The 10206-nt window shown below is 39.1% G+C and overlaps 1 pseudogene; it reads left to right on the top strand.

Annotated features, from left to right (window-relative positions):
• The window catches only part of LOC107700130 (bone morphogenetic protein receptor type-1A-like), a 41153-nt pseudogene that overhangs the window by 28863 nt on the left and 2084 nt on the right, over positions 1 to 10206 (top strand).

Here is a 10206-nt window from a genome sequence, read left to right as displayed (position 1 = left end):
GTTAATCACAGTTTTGGGGAATGTCATTTTGACAAATTGCTATATACACACTGTTTAACACTGTGTATCTGATGCTTATCGATAGCTGAAAGCTTAACCAACAATATTAAAATAGCTAAAATATTCAATAAACAAACATGTTGGGGATGCATAGAAATTTGTCACTGGTGGGTGGAGTTCTGTTGAGAACCGTGCTGTGTTCTGTGGAGATTCCATGTGAGCCTAGCTATGAGTCAAAGTATACTTTGTTACATAATATTTTGTTATACAGTCAACAAGTTTTCCAGGCTACAAAACATCACTCAGCAATTTTGCAGTGGTCCACCCTTGTTGCTTAAAAACAGTAGATTCATTGTTTACATTTGAGAACTGCCCACTTGATGTCATGAGGTCTTACTATCTGTTTCTGTTTAGTTCTTTGAAGTTTATTTTTCAAAGTGCCTCTCTATTTTAGGCAATGATATCTTGGAGTCATAAACGCTGTCTATTCTTGGCAACAGAAAATCCATGGGAGAGAGAGTTTTCCTCCCATCAAGAACTAGAGACTCTGTGGAGTCTGTTAGAAAAAAAAACAGATTGAAAGAGATTAAGAAGTTTAAATTAGTATGTCAAAGCTCACAACTCCATTACCTCCTTTTAGAGTTAAGCTCATAATATTGTATACAAAAGGAAATGACCAAGGCAAATTAAAGTCTCTGGGGTGCAAATGCATTTTAACTATATTTTCCTCTGTTGTTTGGTACAACAGTTTAAACCATTTTTGTTCACTGCACTGACACAATTTTAACTTTACAGTTGTTTGGAATGGTCACTGTCTGCTTGTAAGCCTAGTTTAGCCTCTTTAAATATATTCTTCCTTCTGCTGTTTCCCTCCCTATAAAGGAACAAAAGAAGAAATGGGTGCTGGCAGCAATTTCTTCTCACTCGTAGAGTCAACCAGAGCCTTTAAAGGGTAACTACCCTCGGTCATTGCAAAGGTTCCTGTTAAATGATGAGGGAAAATGGAGTGCCAGTGAGAACAAGACAAGGGTGAGAGTTGAACTGCAGATGAATGCTGCGGAGCGTGTTTTTTTTTTTCTGTTTCTTCTTCTTTATGGAAGCTGATCTGAGGGCAGGTCGACGTCTGATCCAGAGTAATGTCTCCTGACTGCATATGGCGGCACGTTCCTCTGAGAAATGTCATGTCATTCAGCACATTTAACACAGGATTTCAATCTAGCTAATAAATTAACTAAAAATGAACTTTATGGAATTTTCTGCCTTCAGAGGAGAAGGTGAGGTTGAGCACTTTTAGGTTGAGCCTCACTGGAGAGGAAAACTGGCAGTAAGAGGATCTAGTTACTCAACTGTAAGGAAACCCAAGCAATCAAATTGAGGCATTTTTACGTACTAGGTTATATGGTACTATTGAGATCACTCAATTTGACTCAATTTGATTTGTTTTACATCTTTAGTTTGGTTCGGTTTTCCCATTCATGACCTTTTAGCATGAACATATTAAACCCTTAGTAAATCTCAAAATGAATATCCTTCTATGTGTGGCAGCACTTCCCCCGGGGGAAATATATGCTATATGTAAAACAGCAGACAGGCTTATTGAAAATGCACATTCATTCTCTGCCAGCAGGAGGCGCTTAGGAGCGGCAGAAATTGCGGTTTCCCCGGTAAAAGCAGCGCTTGAGTTTTGACTTTGAAACGTGCAGTGCTCATGTTTATTCAGCGAAGTCAAGGCATTTTGGAAAATTATTTGTGACGGTCAGTGTTGATATTGTGGCGGGCCGCCACAAATAAATCAATGTATGGGAAACACTGCTTCTATACTGTATGTTAAAAGGATTTAACACTGTTTCAATTTAGGTGTTTTTATGTTTTTAATTTCTTATTTTATTTTTTATTAATTAGCATTTAATAAATGAATATAACAAATCTTCAGCAAATCTCAAATTGAATATTCCTTTTTTCAGACCGTTTATTAAAATTTTGTAATGTCTAAATTTCTTGTAGAATTTAAAACAATTTTAGGTTTTTTATTTTATTTAATTTAGTTAAATTTTTATCTGCTTATCGGTTATCTTCATGAAAACATGAACATGAAAAAAGGATCTGCTTATTGATATTAGGCAGATTTTTAAATGTCATTACATCCCTAAGAATAAATTGTGATTGTTCTTAAATGCATCACTTGTTGAGTCAGTGATTCTGTCCCTCTGCCCTCATTTCCCATGCTGCACTGCTCTACCACACTGGGCCGCCCGCCCGGGCCCAACTACAGGAAGCTTGTTGAGTCTATTGTCGGTGCTGTGAGTTTCCCTGACACTTTAACTATTTCCTGTATTGTGCTGGCTGACAGGTAGCGGACTAAAGATGCCAAATGCAAGCTGTTCTCCGGAAATAATTGTTACTGTCTGACAATGAAGGCCTTTGATGGTGTGCGTGACTGTTCCTTTCCTTGTTGTTGTAGACCACAATTTCCAAAGCATGTGAATAGAGAACTCCGTTGAGCTTCTGTACAATGACACGAGTTCACTCTAGTGAGCATGTGTTCAGCGGTGCAGCGCAGGAGCCTGTTAAAGGCGATCTGAACTCTCACTTTTACAGCTTGCTGTTAGGTACTTGGCTCTAGAGGTGTCTCCGAGCCCATTAGAGCTTTACTTTCATAAAGGCAGCCAACTTTATTGGTCTGTGTCAGGCAGGCCGTTGTTTTCCACATGTTCCCTTTTTTCCTTCCCTCTCATTCCATTTTTAACAAGCTGGTCTTCAAGCTGGTGCTGGATTAGTACGTGTTGGAGGATTTTGCCCTGAAATGGGAGCCCATGTGATAATTATAATGATCATTATTAAAGAGATGAAAGTAAATAAATAATAATGGCAGGTTCAGGTTAACTGCCACTTAAAGCTTAAGTCGTTCCTGCCAGCCCACAACTGGCCTTTCCACATTGTTCGGTTTCTTTTTGTTGTAAACATGTACAGATTTTAATGAATAACTGGTGTAGGAATTATATAAATAAATGTCTCTAATATTTCAGCTTCTCAAAGAAGGGCAAACCTCCTACGTGTCGTCCCTCAAGGATACATGATTCACATGTTATTTTGATGTATCTAATGGATACCCAGTGATGTATTTTGGCACAAGGACATCTTGGAGGATTTTTGTGTTTTTATTTACCCTCTCCTACGTTTCTGCTGCAGACACTGAGACTGTCATGAGGACCAGTGTCTTGATTATAGGCTTGCGATCCAAACGCCCTCGTAGAGACTTGGCTGGCTCATTGCATCATTTCCTGTTAAGTCTTACTGCAGCACTGAGAAATAATAGCTACAACACAGAGAACACATGGAGATTGCTCCACAAAGTATACTACATTTCAGTCTGCGGTTTCAAAATTTACAACCAAAGAACAGCTTCTTTGCAGTCCAGAAGCAGCTAGCATAGCCTGTTCATGAAGGCGTGAAGACGATGAAGCACTCATATTCTTTGCTTACCTCTTGACCAGCCTCCCATTACAGCTTCAATAGTGTCTGAGCTGCCTACTCTACCCTCTGCTTTAATAGGGTCAAACCACAGATGTTTACCCTAGAGATCACAGTTCAGCTACTGCCTCATCTTACACTGACCGTGTTGAAGCAACACAAAATGGCATGAAATAGAGTCCCTAAAAAGTATGTGGACACTTATACCACATTTAAAAAACGTTGTTGCAAGATCTTAAAAAAAATAAATAAATAAAAAAATGTGGATTTTCAGAAATATAGTGCAAGCACACTTTTCAGTCAAAACTTTTCACAAAATTAACTTAGATTTTAAATTATAGATATGTTGTTGAAAATGAAGAAGAAAAAAGTTTTTGACACTTTCTGGTTGTCGAGTTTTGTGGAACATGTTTATAGTTAGTATGATGAACTACGCCGGTGGTTGTTCTGTTAGGACGCCTGTTTGAACTTGAAGGAAATGGACTTCAGTTCAAACATCCATGAAAAATGACCTTGAGACCACAAAAGAAGATATATTGAAGAATGTTTCAGCTGTTCTGTCTCTATATTAAAAAGTCAGTAGGGTCCAAAACAACACTAGTCCCCAATGATTTTCATTGTATGAACCAAAAAAAAAAAAACAATAGAAAGAATATCTTCTTAAAATATCTTCTTTTGTGTTCCACAGAAAAAGTTATACTGATTTTTTTGGAATGACATGAGTGTGAGTAAATGATGACAGAATTTTGCTTTTTGGGTGAGCTAAAAAAAAAAAAAGAGTGGTTCAGAAAAGTTTGTTCTGGGAAAAGCATCACTTTCTTTGCAGATGCCACTTGGTTTGATATTTTGATGTTTAGTGCAGTGACATTCAGATATTTTAAAGTGTGACTTAAATGTCCAAATGCCTTTTAGGGCCACTGTGATAAACTACACCTGTTGCGTGGTGCTCCACAGCACCTACTTTGATTGGACGTGTAACTGTAGAGTGCTGTGTATATGTTTAGGCCGACTGCATGGAAAATGGAGCTGAAGTGTCTCTTTAAGAGGCTGGCGCTGGAGTCTGAGCCGAGCTGCCTACAGGCTGGGAGAATGCGGTCAGCAGGACTCATTACTGCCTGAGTACTGCCAGACCTCAGACTCCATGGTGACGGCGAGCCAGAATCAAGCACACATGTAAGGAGCATGGCGATGCTCTGTAGATCCGTCTCTCCGAGCCAAGGAAAAACGCAGAAAGGGGGAAGGAGAGCAAATGTATTCAGTGGCTTCGCAATGTCAGTGAATCACTCGGTGCCTCAGAGGTACTTCAGAGATGTGCAACAAGTCGCATCTGCTCTGATTTAGTAACCCTTCTAACTCAAAACCTGTTTTATGTGTTTCAGCTCAGATAACATTCCTGTGCCCTGCGGTTGTTTGTGTGCCGCTGTTGTGGTTGCGGGCATTTAGCTTGCGCTTAACTCTGCATTGTAGCTGTTAGGATGTGTAGGGCTCAACACATCATAACAGATTATCCTGCCTTTTACAGTCGCTCCTAAAAGCAAGCCGTGTTTCTGACTACAACGATCGCATTCCTTCAATTTACTGGCCTCTCGCTGAGAGCAGGGCTTTCAGAGCGATACTGTTTTTCTTTCTTTCTTTTTCCTGTCTCTATTCCACCATGTTTATGTTACCGGTTTCCACCTCCATTATCACACTGGGCCCTGTGTGACAGCAACGGCGCCTGGACTAAACTGTGAAGTGATGAAAGATATTACATCAAATGCTTTTGCCGTGTATTTTGAATTTTGCCCTAATGGAGGGGGCCGTGAGACGCCTTCATGGCTTCAAATTAACATTTCTCAAGTGCAAAAACCGAACCATGACACATAAACAGGAGATTTATATCGCTGGCTATCGCAGGAGCATAGCGTATGAATGGACTGACTCGTACACAAAGAGACAAAGCATTACATGAAAAGAGAGAAGGACTTGAGAGTGTTTGATCAGTCTCCAGAGCTCGTGCCACTCGACCTGGTCTTCAACCTCACATATAATCCTGTCTCTTGTGTCCCTAATCTGGTTTTTCATTTTCCCTCCTAATCCTACTTATCACCATTTCACCTGCAGGCCATTCAACAGAATGTTTAATGACACGTTCTTTTGTAAGCGATGTTCCACAAATTGACTTGGTGTTGAGTAACATCTTATCATGTTTGACACATCTGTTCCTGGTTCCCTCTCAATAAAACTGATTATAGCCACCGCATTGTCAAGCACACTTTTATTCCTGGCTGTGCATGATGTTTTTCCACTCATATCATTTCAAGTCCTTGGGTGAATCTCATAAAATATACTCGGGTCATATTTCAGCCGACAATCAAAATGAAGGAAATTACTTCTTGCTAAAAGAAAGTTTTTTTAGGACAATTAAGGTTATTTTTTATATATCTTTCTATAATGATAATGAAGCATATTAAGTAGATTATAGTATATTTTATTATTTACATTATGACTATTTATGCATTTGTTGTAGTACCTTAAATTTCTGATGGTTTAAATAAAAAGTAATTTTATTCCACATTTTGTACTTTCTACTTTACTGTAGTATTGTAAATATATATATATATATATATATATATAAATTATAAAATAAAAAATATATTAAAGGATAATGGTCCAAAAGAAGGCTTAATTGTATTTGTACTGTATGCCATATATATATATATATATATATATATATTACTTTTTAATTTTGGGGTGCTATGTGATTTGGTCATGTTTTCATGAGATTCAGCTCACAACTTCTACAACCCTTTCTTTTTTGTTCTCTTCTACCCATTAAACACAATTCTCTGTGTCATATCGGAGATATAGTATTCCCATATTTTTACATATAGTATTACATTCACTGCTCTTTGCTCCTGTCAACAACTCCGTAGAACCATACAAGCATTTCACAGAAGCAGCTGTAACTGCACTTAAATATGCTTTTTTAGGAGTTTGCCCTGCTTCTTCATTGATTGCACTGAATGTGAATGTATTGAAGCAATATCTACAGAAACAGTATAATTATATGAGAATCTCACTGAATTCTCCTGTAGTGTGATTCTCCTGTAGATGTTTAACAAGCGGTTTGTTTATTCTCTTCTTCCGATATTATTGTGCCACGTCCTCTTCATTCCCCAGGCTGATATCAGCTCTCAGGGTTTAAAGCGTCCTGGCTCCACGCTTCTGTTTTATCAGACTGTATATCAGTTTAGTGGTCTCCACCCCAGCAGATATGGCTGGAGGTGTTGCTGTCGTGTAACTCTTCTGATAGCAGGTAAGATCTGCCTACTGGATGGAGTTTGACATTTATATTTGTTTGGATTTGCCCAACTACTGTGGGAAATGAGGCACTGTGATTCAGAGGGACTCTCTAGTCTCCATCTGATATTTATGTTAATATTCAGAGAGAGGACTAAAGGAGTCTAAGACGTGGGACGGGTCTGAAGTGCGGCTCTAGTAATGAGATCCTAGGTGTGGAATGTGGTGTTTTACTAAACAGCAGCATCCCTGTTTTAGTGTGGGCTTATTTTGACGGGGTTCAGGCCTGCCCGGACCTGCAGGACGAGCAGCAGGGCTTTAAGAGGAAGCACCCACAGCAATACTAAACACATGAGTCTTTGTGCCTGGGGCAATATGCACCCTGTGCAGTGACAAATGCCCACGCACTCAGACGGATCAGGTTACAACACAGAGAAATCTGCATGTCTCTCTCTCTTTGTTCCAGTTTTCAATCCTTATCGCCCTCTTTTACTTTGTCTATGGTGATTTGTTTTCCTCACTCCCACCTATTTATCTAAGATCCTTAGATTCCTTCCAGTATAATTTAGCACAACATGAAGTGAATAAGAGGGTTTTTGTTTCCAAGTGGCCCAGTGTGGTTTGGTTTTGATTTACAGTTTTACTGCTTTAATAAAATGTTTGATATGACTCAGTGTTTGCGTAATAATGAGCAATAATGATGATTTTATTAGAGACAGTTACATTCTAGGCAGTCTAAAATCTGATGTCACATATTTCAACCCATCTAGGTGGGCAGAACCCAGACTACATGCTTCATGGCACTGGAGTCAAGCCCGGATCGGATCCAAAGAGACCCCAGGCAGGGGACGGGTCCACCGTGGCCCCAGAGGATGCTGCCCGCTTCCTTAGCTGCTACTGCTCAGGCCACTGCCCCGAAGATGCCACGAACAACACCTGCGTGTGAGTACACTGTATGCTTTTCCTGCTGTTCACACCAGCCACTTTCCACTTCCTTTAACTTCTCATCTAAATGTGAACACAGTGATTAAACGGTCTTTGTGTGTTTACGCAGGACGAACGGCCAGTGTTTTGCTATCATAGAGGAGGATGAGCATGGCGAGGCTATCCTCACCTCTGGCTGCATGAAGTATGAGGGCTCTCACTTCCAGTGCAAGGTAATACATGAACGGCAGAGTGAAGAATAAATGTTTAAGTGCTGAGGCATTATCATTGACTGAATGTGGTAATTGTTGTCCAGGACTCTCCTAATGCTCAGACCAGACGGACCATTGAGTGCTGTTCCACTGATTTCTGTAATAGAGACCTTCAACCCACACTTCCACCTCATATTCCAGGAAGTAAGTTGCACGTCACTTAAAAAGAATCTAAATATAATAAATATATTTGTGTGTATATACACACTTGTGTTCAAACGTTTGGAGTCTGTAAGATTTTTTTTATATCTTTGAAAGAAGTCTATTTTGCTTATTACATTACATTAAAAACTAATATTTTTAAATATTGTAACAATTTAAAATAATGGTTTTCTTTTTTAGTAATATTTTAAAATATAGTTTATTCCTGTAATGGCTAAGCTGAATTTTCAGCAGTGATTACTTTAGTCTTCAGTGTCACATGATCCTTCAGAAATAATTCTAATATGCTGATTTCTTATTATTATCATTTTTTTAAGTTTGTGATCTCTTTGTAATCCAGAGCCTCCGTTATGGAATGCCCACTTGCTAGCCTTCCTGATCTCGGTGACAGTGTGTTGCTTCACTTTGGTAGCCATAACTGTGGTTTGTTACTACAGGTGAGACTTTTATTTCATAATGACATGTTTATCCAGCTGAAATGTATGAAAGATGCACCTCAGTCTGTTAATTATTGTCTAGCTCACTGATAACACTGGCAGAGTCACACCTGTTTAAGATAGTCAAGTAAATTTAGCACCTTTTATGTTTGACCTTAATGCATGGATACATACTGTAGCTCTAGTAGTTACTGATCTGTAATGTTACTGATCCCTTTGTGGAATGGCTTCTGTGATGTAACATCACATTGAAGGTGATTATATGATCTGTGTGGCTGTTTGATCAGGTATAAGCTGCAGACGGGACGGAGACGGTACCAGAGAGATCTGGAGCAGGATGAGGCCTTCATCCCTGCAGGAGAGTCTCTCAAAGATCTTATTAGTCAGTCGAGCACTGGCTCTGGTTCAGGGCTCCCCCTGCTGGTGAGGCACTGTACATGTTTTTCATAATAAGAACAGGATTTGACTAAAATTTCAGAGAATTTTAAAATTGTGGTTTCCAGCTATAAAAATTAATAAAGTAAATAAATAATTTAATTCATTTAAAAAAACCGTCAGGGAAAGGTAATGGAAATTTCTTTAGACAGTATCAATGTTTGTAGTTATGCTCAGATCTAATTTTTTTTTTTTTTTGCAACTTTTCTCCATTATGATACATGGTTGTCCAATTATGTCGATTCACAGGTCCAGCGCACTATTGCTAAACAAATTCAGATGGTACGTCAAATCGGGAAGGGGCGGTATGGAGAAGTGTGGCTTGGTCGCTGGAGAGGAGAAAAGGTGGCAGTGAAAGTGTTCTTTACTCGTGAAGAGGCAAGTTGGTTCAGAGAGACAGAGATTTACCAAACGGTGCTCATGAGGCACGAAAATATACTTGGTAAGTTCCATCACTAAAATAGGCCAAAATCAGTAGGGACCCCGATTACATATTGGATATATGCATTTTAATTATTTGATATGATACCATTATGATATCATTAGTCAAACATGTATGTTACATTTTAATTTTATTCAAAATATTTTAATATGAAGGGACAAAGAAACATTTAGCTGGTTCAAGGTAGATTTTTTTTGTAGTATTGTACCCTGATATAAAACTTTTACAGATTTTATATTTTATTTAATGCCTCTATTTCTGTATGATTGCTGCTGTGATTGTGTTGTGCCTTTCTTTTTAACATTCACACTCATTCTTCCTATCTTGCTCCAGGCTTTATAGCTGCAGATATTAAGGGCACGGGCGCATTCACGCAGCTTTTCCTCATTACGGACTACCATGAGAACGGTTCTCTCTATGATTATCTGAAATACACCACCCTGGACACACAGGCTCTGCTGAGGCTGGCCTATTCTGCAGCCTGCGGCCTGTGCCACCTCCACACAGAGATCTACGGCACGCAGGGCAAACCTGCCATCGCTCACAGAGACCTGAAGAGCAAAAACATCCTCATAAAGAAGAATGGCACCTGCTGCATCGCTGATCTGGGCCTGGCTGTGAAATACAACAGGTGAAGACACGCTTGCAACACACGCTCAGACATGCATGCAAACACTGGCAATGAAAAGAAAAGCATCATAGAAGCATACTCCATTTACAGCTAGTATGCAACCATTTGCAATGCATTGACCACATACTTTGCTTTTTTTTTTTTTTTTTT

Source organism: Sinocyclocheilus anshuiensis, unplaced genomic scaffold, assembly GCF_001515605.1.
Source record: "Sinocyclocheilus anshuiensis isolate Anshui unplaced genomic scaffold, SAMN03320099.WGS_v1.1 scaffold1135, whole genome shotgun sequence".
NCBI lineage: Eukaryota > Metazoa > Chordata > Actinopteri > Cypriniformes > Cyprinidae > Sinocyclocheilus > Sinocyclocheilus anshuiensis.
The sequence above is the reverse complement of the archived record's forward strand: the minus strand, read 5'-3'. Positions and strand labels throughout refer to the sequence as shown.